General features: G+C 43.8%; 1 protein-coding gene across 3 annotated transcripts in view; it reads left to right on the top strand.

The window, feature by feature from the left end:
* The first annotated feature begins 482 nt into the window (after positions 1-482).
* NCOA2 (nuclear receptor coactivator 2) overlaps positions 483-11724 on the top strand; it is a 187320-nt gene continuing 176078 nt past the window's right edge. Inside the window, exons 1-2 of one of the 3 annotated variants that reach the window (XM_014883510.2) lie at positions 483-637; positions 10176-10255. The gene's annotated coding sequence lies outside the window, so the exon portion shown is untranslated. Of the gene's footprint in view, positions 638-7673; positions 7786-10175; positions 10256-11724 lie in introns of those variants that run through there. The other 2 variants (XM_088176108.1, XM_088176102.1) reach the window with 2 other exon arrangements.

Genomic DNA, 11724 nt, shown 5'->3' with positions numbered 1-11724 from the left:
GAAATAAGACTGTATCCCCCCGCCTCGCTTCCCTGTTTTCGTGAATATGGGCCACTGTAAGCCGTTGGAGGGCTGACTGCTCCGGTCCCGCCTGGGAGAGGGGTTCCTCCAAGGACGGACGGCAAAGGGCCACAGCCAAAGTCTCTCCCTCCGAGGGCGAAGGACTTTGTTTTTCCCTTCCCCTTTCTCCCCGGTTCGGGTGCCGAGGAGGAGCTCCCGGGAGCGCTGCGCAGGGCTGCGAGCGGGGCGGCTGCCATTGTCCCTGCGGGCGGGGCGCCGAGCAGCCCCGCGCTCGCCGAGCGGCAGCGCCGAGGGGCGGTGGCGGCCCCCCGACCGCGCCGCGCTGCCGCTCGCCCGCCCGGCCTCCCCCCGCCCGCGGCCCGGCCGCTGCCGCCGCGCCCGGGGGCAGGGGGGAGTGACTTGTGCCTCCCCCTGCCTCCTCCCCGTCCAGCCCTCCTCTGGGTAGAAGGGGAGGAGGAGGAGGAGGAGGAGGGCGAGCGGTGGGAGGGTCTCCATTGAAATAAACAAGCAGGCAGTTATTAAAAAGGAACATGGCGGCCGCAGCCCTAGCTTCAGCTTCATCTTACAAAGCGAAGGTCAGCGCCGGCGGCAGCGGCGGGAGACGGCACTGACCCCGGTAACGGCTCCGGCGCGGCGGGGGGGTGTGCCCGGGCCCCCCGCGCCTGCCCGGCCGCCCCGCGTAGCGCCGGGGGGACGCCCGGGGCCGCGCCGGTGCGCGGAGGGGCGGCGTTGGCGGGCGGCACCGCGGCCGCGGCGAGGCGGCTTCCCCCGCGCCGGCGGCGGGGGGAGCGGGGCGGGGGCTGCGGCCCCTCCGTGGGGAGCCGAGGGACCGCGGGGCCGCCCCTTGCCGGGGCATCGTGCTCGCACCCCCGCGCCCGGCGGTGGGGGGTGGGCGCGCGGGGTTACTTCTCCGGGACGTCCCTCTGTTTCGGCGAGGGGGGAGGAGGAGGAGGGGGGGATAGGGCACCCCACCCTGCCGGGCCGAGGGGGTCGGTTTCCTGCTCGCAGGCCAGTCGGAGGTCGGGTGCCGCCTCTCCGCGCCTCTGGCTGGGGGGGGTGGGGGGGGAAAGTGCGAGGAACCGGGAAGGCGAGGGGCTGATCTAGGGGTCAGGGACTGGCCTGGCCTTGCCGGGGGAGGATGGGGCAGCGGGGAGCGATTTTGAAGGGACTGTTCAGGACGTTCCCCCTCACCCCCCACCACGCAGCGACAGCGAAACTTGAGGGAAGGTCTCTCCCCGATGACAAAAGGGGTGATTTGGGGAGCGGAGCGGCGCACGCCGCCTTCTCCTCCGCGGCTGACAACGACTCTGTACGCAGCGGCGCGGGCCGCTCCGCGCTCCGTCCGCGGGGCCGAGCCGGCCGCCCCCCCTTTCCGCGCCGGGCAGGGACCGCGCCGCCCGGCGCCCTCTCCCCTTCCCCCTGCGCAGGGCGCCTCGACGCCGCTCCGCGCTCTCAGGGGACGCGAGGGGAAGGAGGGGGCGAAGCGGGCAACTTCTCTAACTTTCTGCGCGGGGGCTGTGCCTGCCCGTGCGCGCAGCGCCGGGCCGGGCCGCGGGGGCGGGCGGCGGGGCGTCGCAGCTGCGTGCGAGCGCAGCCCGGGGCGCCCGGCCGCCGCCTCCCCGCGGCCCAGGGAGGGGTGGGGGCCCGGCCGCCGCAGTGCCGTGTGTCTGCGTGTGTGCGCGGGGCGGGGAGCGGCGGCAGGAGGAGGGGAGAGAGGAGAGCAGCCGGCCGGGCGCGGGGCCGGGGTCCCTGGGCGGGTGCCGCTCCGCTCCCTCCCGCTTCTCCGCAGCGGGCGGCGGCTGCCGGCGGGGCGCTCCGCGGCGAGCGGAGCCCCACGCGTGAGGCGCGGGGGAGGGGTGCGGAGGTGCCCGCCGCCTCCGCGGAGGGCGGGGTGCGCGGCCCCTCCCCGCCTCCGCGGGGGGCGGTGTGTGCGCCGCCGCGGGCACCGCGCGGCTCGGAGGCTGCGGGGCGAGGCGTAACCGGAGCCGCGTCCCTCGCCTCCCTCGCTGCCCCTCGCTCCTTTGCCGCCGCTTGGGCCTGAGCGTTCCCCCCAGCTCGGGGACCGCACGCTTCTCCTGCCGGAGAGGGGCATTCAGGCCGTGTAGTTTGTGGGAAACCTGCCCGACAGCCTGGCAGAAAAAGGTGGGGGGGAGGGAAATAAAAAAATAAGGCAAGGGAGGTTGCTGGTAGTCACCGGGAAGTCGTGATATCTGTGTATTTTGATGTATACTTCTTTTGAGTTAGCCTGTATACTTCGGTTTGAAGTGTGTGTATGTGGGACGCTGTATAAATACACTTGTAATTTAGCCGGAGAATCTCCTTGTGAAAGGAGAATACCCTGCTTGTTCGATAATAATAAATTGTTTTTATATTTCTTTCTTTATTTCTTTTCTTATTTTTTTCCTCAGAGTAGTAAGAAGCAGGTGAATAGGCTTTAGAACTCAACCCACAATGTTTAAGTATAATTTGAGCTAAGCATATAGTGCCTGGACATGGCAGTTACAGGAGAGCTCTATTGCCACTGTAAATAAGTAAACATTTAAGACTGTCAGTCTTTGTACTCAAAGTTTTTTTTTTTTTTTTTTTTCGTTGTTGTTCTGCCATTATGGCTGAAGGCAGTCATTTGGATTTTATCCCTTTGGGTTTTTTATGTACTGAACTATGAAAACAACTCTAGTCAGTTAATTTCCTGGCTCCTTATAACCCAGTGGCAGTGTTGGGCCACCTGGTGAGCTCCTCTCATGGGGTGATCCTCTGTCAGTGCCCAAAGGGAGCTGCCGGTCCACTGTGTTGGATGCTCCCTCAGAAATGACCATGTTGTATATTTTTTTTAATATCATACCAAAACTATTACACCCCAAAGCAGAGGTCTTATTTGCTTAAACACAGCTTAGTGTTCCTTAGGAAGCAAACTAGTTGTTTTATCACACTTGGTGCCTCCTACTTTTTTCCAGAACATTTGTTTATTTACATCAGCAGTATCACAAGTAGCATTTACCAGGTTTACATTTACAGGTGTGTATGCAAGCACGTATGGACACTCATGCAGTTGTGTTCCTTACTTTTGCATTTGTGGTAACAGCTCTTTGGGGACTGGACGTAGAAGTTGGCTCTGTTGTGTCATATGAGATAAGGAAAGTTGTCAATTGCCCCCAAATGATTAATCCATAAGTGTGAGAACCTTAATGTTTATAGGAAATCCTGGTTATCTACAGTCTTGAAGAAAATACTTTACCATGGACTCAACCTTCAAAAACATTGAGTGCAACTTTAAGAAGAAAGGTTCATTTTTTTTTTTAATATCACACAATGTTTTGAAGAATCACATTATTTTAAATATGTTTTTATCTCGTTGGGCATTATGCAATAAATGCATGTCAAACGTGCTGCAATCACCTCATCTTTTCAGTCACTGTACTCTTTTATTTCACATAAAACCTGAAGATTTCTCAACTTTGTCTTTTCTCAGGCTTGTGGTCTTCACTAGGGAGAGAATCCATGTCTGATGTGGTTCTTCAGTATCTCTGCAATGTCTGAAGGCACTTCTTTACTAAGTGTATAAATTCCTCATTGTGTGTCCTGGTGGTGTCAGTGCTAAATTTGAAACTCAAGACATTTGAGGAAGGAATACTTAATTGCCATCAAGAGTGGTACTTCTGGAATCAGTTTAAATTTTTAAAGTGGAATTGTGTTATTTGTGAGAGAAAATAAAGGTTATTTCTGGTGGAAACATAGAAAATATAAGGGACTTATCCACATATACTGTAGTGTATTGCATTAAACTGAGACTCTGAAGTAAAAATAAATTACTTAAGAATAATGTTTATGTTTGTATAATCATCTAGGGTGTAGCTTGCTCGTTAGAAGGCTGAAAAGCTCTGTTGAAAGAGGCATGTAAACTGACATTCCCAACTTCTGCCTCTGTCCTCCAAAAAACCAGTAAGAGCTAGCCCATCTGCAGGGAGCCCAGATTTTGCAGCAGGAAGAACAAAGTCAGTGAGCGAGCCAGCTGCTGCTACAATGCCCACTGTCTTCTGCTCCTTGCCTTTGTTACTGATGTCACCGTCTCATTGGCAAAATCTGGGCTTCTGTGCTCAGCTGGAGTTTCTCTAGCACCTGACACCAGAATTGCAGAGGCTTAAGAGAGCTAAGCCTTGAGGATGCTGTCAGTTCATTTGAAAGAAAAAGACGAACCAAAGACTGCTACCAAATTTAAATATAAACGTAACTCTCTTTGTCTGCCGAGCACTAATGGATTTGCAGTGCAGAAAGGGAACACTGAACTAAAACTGTTCTTGCCATGTTCAGTTCTTTGTACATATTTGCTGTGGCTGGCCTCTCTAAACAATGCAGTTTGCATGCAAGTAGGTATATTTTACAAATTCCACATGTTTCTTCAGTATTCTGATAGGCATTAAAGTGCTCTATATTCATTTATGTCCATGTTTGGCTTTAGGGGTCAGAGGTTAAATGTGTTGTTACTGTATATACTCTGCTGTGTGACACAGCATTTTAAACTAAGAGCAGAGTAACATTGATAATTACTTTATAGGAGGCATAAAACAGCATCCATTCATACACCCATTTTCTGCTGTTAGTTAACTTAGTTACAGACAGCTACTCTGGCAGGATCCCCTATTTTTATTTTTAAATGAGGTGAAGTTCACTGCGCTACTTTATTTTTGTTAGTTGTTAAAACATTCTTATACTTTTGGCAGCAGATAATGACAAATTCTTCAATGTAATGCTGGGAGCAAGGGAGGCGGAGAGGGAGAAACAGGGAGGGAGAGGAGGGGAAAAAACCCTCCTGAGCATATGGAGACATCCAGAAAAAGATGTGCATCGTCAGCTGTGATTCCATTGTGTGCTTGCGGACAGGATCTGAGCTCTTCTTCTCTTGGGAATTTAAACCTTACAGAAGTATTCTTTGGCTTTTACCCGTCAGGATAATAGAGCTTAGATAACATATATTTCATGTATTTATTATAGATAATATTTGATAATATTTTATGATTTCACGGAATAAAATACAGTTGCCAGGACTCCTGCTCTGTGTTGGAATAGCATTTTAAACAGTCATATGTATTGGTGAAATGGTAACTTTGAGTAGTAAGAATAATTTCTAATATTGCATCAGTGGTTACATATTACGAAGGCATCTTACCAGTTCTACAGTTAGTAGTTTGTCAGCAGTATTTACATTTTGCAAACACTCCCTATTTTAATGATTTAGTAGTGTAGCCTTTTCAAAACATACCAAGTAGAAATCTGACATGAAAAATGACAGATTGTATAGTTTAATCAATTTAGGATACAGAATTAGAAAAAAAAAAAGAGAGACAAAAAACCTAGGGAATTTTTTTAGACAGTTTCAAGACAAAGCAATTTTGTCAGCGTTGTGAGTATTCAGAGATAGCATTTATATAATGGAAAAATGAGTGGAAGAAATTAATTTTCTTTCATTCAGTCCTGCATTTACCTATTACCTAGAACAGCCTTTCCTGAGCATCTGGAATACTTTTGCTGATTTTATACAATTATTTTGAGTTGATGAGTAGTTTGAAAAATAGATCTTGAATGTGGTAGATTTTCTGCATTGCGTTTTGTAACTGTTTATGATTTTTCAATTTTTTCTGTGGAAATGGAGCATTATTCAAATTAAAGACTAATGGAAATTTTATTTAAGAGTTTTATGGATATATAATGGAAACAATTCCTATGGAAAATGTATCGTCATTGGAGTGCTTGACATCTTGAAGTTTGAAATTAGTTCATTAATTTAAATGTCTGAAGCTATACTGCAACATATTAACAATATGCACATTTTTTTCTTCTGCAGCTTTGTCATTATGCTATTCCAAGTCTTGCATTTCCTTAAATGGCTTCCATAACAATCTTCCATTAATACAGTTACTGACAGATACTATTTTTCCTTTGGTCTCATTTTAGCAGTTACAACTGATAGTAATTCTCACTCTTTCTGTGAGTGTGCTCCCATTACTTAGATTGCTTCAGAAGCTTCTTTGGAATGTGCATTTGCTTTTTGCAGCTAAGATGCAGTGTCCTCAGAAAATCCTATTTATATTTTTCTCTTTGTTTTTAAACTTCAATAAGTTATTTTCTGTTTGGAAAGGACAAGTTGTATTTTGCTAGAATGGTTCCCATTGCCTGGAAACCTTTATTGGATTAACGAATGGGCAGAGAGTATAGACGACAAATTAATTAAAATATCTACCGAATGTGTTGATTTATCTATAAATCTTAGGTAGTATGGATCACATGAGCTTCTATGAGGGGACGTAGTGAGAACATATATCTGCTGTAGTGTTGACTGAGAGTTGCTATTTTGATGCTTTTTTAGTGATCTGTGTAAGACATATTGTTGCTCTTGGGTAGGATTTATAGTGGGCATATCACAATTGGCTGCTTTATTGGCTGCCTCAGTGGAGAAGCCTGGGATTGAAGAATGGGCATGGAAAGTGAAAGAACATTTTACTTGTTAAGTCAGAATTATTATGGAATTTTACTCTTACTCTGCCTATGCTGTAATTCATCTATGTGTGAACAGCTTTAGTTTTTCATTGCTGTCAGTATTGATCTCTAATGAGCCTGGCCATGGATTTTGAAGAAAATCACTCCAATTAAAAACAATGCAGTTTGTCACCTATTTGTACCTCATGGATTATGTAGGAGATACTAAACTGCGTTTAGAAAGAAAACTTGAGAATAGAGGAAAGTCTGCCTATGAATAAATTTGAGAGTATATACTGACACTTTTATTACACATATTTTTATGAACTTACAAATTCATCATATGCCTGTGTGATGGAATTAGAAATTAATAAAAAACCTAAAAACCCCAAAAAACCAAAGCAATCCACACCATAAGAAAACCCAAGGTCATAGGTTTTAAGACTTAGGAATCTGAGAGTTCAAGTATTCATCTGGGCTACAGTGGAGATTATTTTTCTTCATTCTGCTTACACCATGCTTTGAGTTCACAAAGCAGCTCTTCAACCCTTTCTCTTTACTTTTTCAAAATTATTGTCAGGACTTGCTGACCAATTACTTAAATATTCTGAGAAATACATGTGATTATTGTCAACTAATTTCACTTGCTATTCTTACTCAGATTTATACCTTGGTCCCTAGATACATGAACCATGTCGTCGTCCTGTTCTATTCATTTTCTGAAATAATTCTTTGTAGAGGAGTATTGAGTGTATAGAAATAAATAAATTCCAGTTTTCAATTATATTCTCAAGGAGAAAAGTTCTTCTTCCAGTCTAAATCTTTGTATTTTTTCCAAAATTAAAATTTACAGCTAGAAATGTACTGTTTTCTTTAAATGAGTCCAGAAGAATTGTTGCCATTATTTTGGGTGCAAAAAAAAAATTAACTTGTTGATATTTTGCAGGCTATAAAATGTAGCTCTAATAGCATAGTTTAAAGGTTTTTTATTTTAATTGCTTGCCAATTTTTGTTGGCATTTGCAGTGCAAACATACTTTTGCTTGTTTTGCTGGATTTTTTTAAGTGTTACTTTGAAACAAAGATACTGAATTTTTCATGAGGCCTCAAAATATTTTCTTGCTACAGTTCTGTGTGAAGCTAGTGATAACTGCATGATGGTGAGATCATTTGTGGCTCTCTCCTCAGTTTAGGAATGGTGGAACCTGAAGACTGGATGTAGATGAGAAAAGTCTCACTAAGCTCACCAAGTTCGTGCTCACTGAGCTTTCATGCTGTGGATGATCTCTTCCAAGTACGTCTGGAAGTGGCAGCTCTTACTCCCTTTCAGCTTAACTGTAGTTTGTAGCACTGATGTTGTGTGTTTTGTTCACAAGGAAGTCTTATGGACCAAGGACTTAGGTGCCTGGAATAGAGACCAGAAGGGAAAGAAGTGACTGTGCACAAATGGAAAATAAAGATGTAAAGTGTTTTGAAGTCAGAAGACAGTGTATTATTCTGTTCCATATCAATTGTTTTTAGTTGAGGTTTTTTGACCTTTAAAACAGTTTTCTTTTACTCTTTGTGGGATGGGCGATTGGATGGTGGTGGAAAATGGCAGGTGTGGCTCTGGTGTATTCCATTTTTATATTGTAGGTAATGTTGATAATTTGTGTATTGTTGGAGGTGACCTGCTCTTCATGTGGGCCTTTGTGCACCACTGTTAAGTTCTGCCACTTTGAGGCTCAGCTTCATGCAAGAGTAGTTTCCCTTCAGTTCTGGGAGTTATCTCAAGAAGCTCATGATTCCTGTGGGGTTGGGTGTAAATTTCCATAGGTATAGGTGGTAGTTGGCTTGCTTTTTCTTCAGCTTCCAGAATGGGCTTGAGAAGGGAAGGCAAAGGACTAACAGATAATATCCTTGTCCATAACTTCATGTTCATCACTTCTTTTTTTCACTGACAGTCTAGTTTAGTTAGAGAAATGTATCAGAAATATACTATATAATAGATCTGTTCAGGTACGTGGGCCTGTCACTAGTTACTCTATAATTCAAGAAGTTTTTTTGGGAAGAAAGAGCTTGTTAGTCAAGTTTTTGTATTCCAAAGTAGCGCTTCTACTGTGAAGCTATAATGCATTGTCTTTGCTTTCAGACAATATTATTGTTAAACTTTTCATAAATAGAACAAATGAAAATCAGCAAAGCTTGTCCTTTCCCGTGGGACACTACTGTAATGGTCAGGAGCCACATGGCTTGTGTACTGACTCCTTGAGCAGCTCTGTTGGAGGCCACAGAGACCAGGAGGTGGGATGCAAAAATAGGGATAAACAGCCGGAAAATAGAAGTGAGCAACCACATTAGTTGTCAAGAAACAAAATGGTAGTAGAGTACTCACTCACTGGTGCAGGGCAGGTGAAAGACAGGAGATGGGTGGGAAATGCTCCTGTTTGCACAGGCAGTTTCCTGTTTACTGCTCCTTAGGGGAAGAGGTCTCCCCACCATGGGCTGGGGCTGCAGCCCCCATCTGCTGGTGAGACTGACTTCTCTTTGGTGTCTCTCTGAACTGCCGAAAGATCTAGTAGTTTACTTAAAATTTTATTCCAAGACAAGATGATTTTTTCTGTTAACAAGGACCCACTCAAAGCCCTGAGTTCGTGATCCGCAGAGCTTGTGTGCTTTTTGGACATTACTGAGGAAATAATGTAGTCTTATCTTCTGTGTGTGTATTTTATATAAGAATACTTCTTTGTTAGTGGTGCCCCTAAATAGTCTGTTACTGTTGTGGTATCCTGTCTGTGACTGAAAGAACTTAGGCAGAGTTTGTTTGAAGAAGGTTTCTGTAAGATGGCAGAAATGACAGAGAGGTCGATTCTAAATTCTGTTCCTCTTGAAGCATAATTAGTGTGTGTTGGTTTTTTTGCTGATGACTCTTGTAGTGTATCTTTCATTTTATTTGTGTTCTTATTTGCTTTATGTTCTGCCTTTTTGTTTGTCGGAATAGGAAAGTAGAAAACTCTTCTTTGATAGTTTGCTTGGATACATTTTACATAAAGTGCTATTTGACCTACAAACAGAAATTCAGGTATAGTATTTGTGCGGGCAGTGGCACACTCCTCCTCCCTTGAAGAAATTATTTTACTGTGCAATGTGTGGCCTCTGTTCTATGGAACTTTTTACTGCTTTATGGGACTCCATAGAGTGAAAGGCTTTCTGTTCACTGATGCTTGTCACTTGGGTCAGGAGTATTTTAAGGGGAGGCTGAGAATAAACATGCTTCTGTACATGCAACTTATAATAATGGTTGAAAGAACACCAGTTTCTCCTTTTTAGAGATTTGAAACTAAAGTGCTATCAAATCAAGCAGTCAACCAAAAAAAGGAACCAAGCACTTTCAGAGTTCTCACAGATTCTTCAGTGAAAATAGAGGCTGTGTACTGTGTAAGTTAATGTAAACATCTTAGCTGCTATCACTGAGAATTTGCAGTAGGCAGCAGGTAGAAAGGAAGTTGTGTGACTGGAGTGATTGTGCAACTGGAAGGGGGTTGTAGTTACGTCTGGAAAAGCAGATAATGCTCTGCAAAGTTTGTTTCCCTCACTGTGTTATGCTTAAACCAGCATTGTGCTAAACATCATAATTTTGTTTTTCCTATGCCCATCTCCAAAAAAAATACCCTACTAATATTTTTCTCTCAAATTTGTTCCTAGCATGCTTGAGATGTATCTGAGTAGTGAGGCCCCCTGCATACACAGCCCCTAGAAATCACTGTCTGCATCGCTGAGTCTTGGTGAGTTGTCTATATCCTATTGCATTTAATTGGATTGTGTTGCACTTTTATCTTCTTCACTGGGGAGTTTGATGCAAGATGTCTTAAATTGATTTTGTGGGTACAGCAGAAAAACCTTGGTTTTAAGTAACATGATACTGTACACTGAGTGCAAATACTAACATTTTAGAAACTTTGAAAATAATGATGAGACTGGTTATGGAACCAGAGGGTCCTTGCTTTGGTGCCAGGACCAGGAATGGGACTTTCTGCTGAGAAAGAATATCACCTGTTGATCCCTTCAGCCTTTCTCATTAGGTTTGTTTGATATTATATACTGTAACTAAGGAATTGACATTTTTCAGATATGCTGATTATGGTCTGTCTTATGGCAAAGGTTGAATATGAAATAATACAAGCTTTTCCATCCAATTCTGTGCACTAATAAATTACTTAAATTGAGGGTTGAAATTGGTATAATGACACTGATGACTTAAACTGCTTGTTGCTCAAGAATTGCTGTCTGATGACTCCATCAGGCAGTGCTGTGCCTGTTTAACTCTGCTCTCAAGAAGGGATAATACCACTGAGAATTAGAAAAAGAGACCCCTGCGGATTGTTTAAATGCAGACTAATAATGGTTCGGTAGTGCAGTGAAAGAAAGTAGAATATAAATGCTGTGGTTTTATTTTAGGCATGTTTGATAGATCAGTATATTCACTCGGTATAAATCTTTTACAACAAATATGCATTTGAGATTTTATGTGAGAACCTTTTCAGTGTACTCATGAATAAATGTTGTCTTTTAACACGTAGAGTGACTTATTAAGGTCAGAAATATGTATTTTTGAGGCTTATACACTAAATATAGAGGTGGGAAATGAGCCTGCTGAAAGAGTTTTTAGTTGTTTGGGGGATGACTGTTTATAAAATGCCAACCAAATATGGGTAAAATTATGTAAGCCCACATAAAGTATCATTTCCTCTTCTGTTAATTATGTTCAGCAGTTTTTGCAAACTAACAACACTTTGCTTTAACTTTCCTAATTTTCTAGCATCAGTGAGTGAGAAAACAGGTTAGGCAGTTTTCCAGTGCTTTTTTCTGTCTTTTCCCTTTTCAGTCCAGATAATTCTGGAGTTCACTCTATTAAATGAAGTTTATAATTCTGGATAATAATTTGTTTTTCTTTTATATTAACTTGAAAATGCTTAGCCACAGAGATGTTATTACTTATTTACACTTATTACTTACACCATATTAATTATTATTTATTTACACTACTTTTCTGGACTGCATAATCATAATGTGCTTGTGCAGGTTTTCTCAATAATGATCTGCTTTTGTAATCATTTAAGCAAATGAAAAAAATGCAAAGACTGAAATATTGTTTTCCTAGTGAATAGTACTCAGAATGAGTTAGGTGTGTGTAATAAAGAGAAAAATGTCACTGACAGGATTCTCTATAGAGAACATGAAATTTTGTTGTCAG

Source organism: Sturnus vulgaris, chromosome 1 (assembly GCF_052056855.1).
Source record: "Sturnus vulgaris isolate bStuVul1 chromosome 1, bStuVul1.hap1, whole genome shotgun sequence".
NCBI classification, from domain to species: Eukaryota; Metazoa; Chordata; class Aves; order Passeriformes; family Sturnidae; genus Sturnus; species Sturnus vulgaris.
This window is presented reverse-complemented; position numbering and strand designations above follow the sequence as displayed.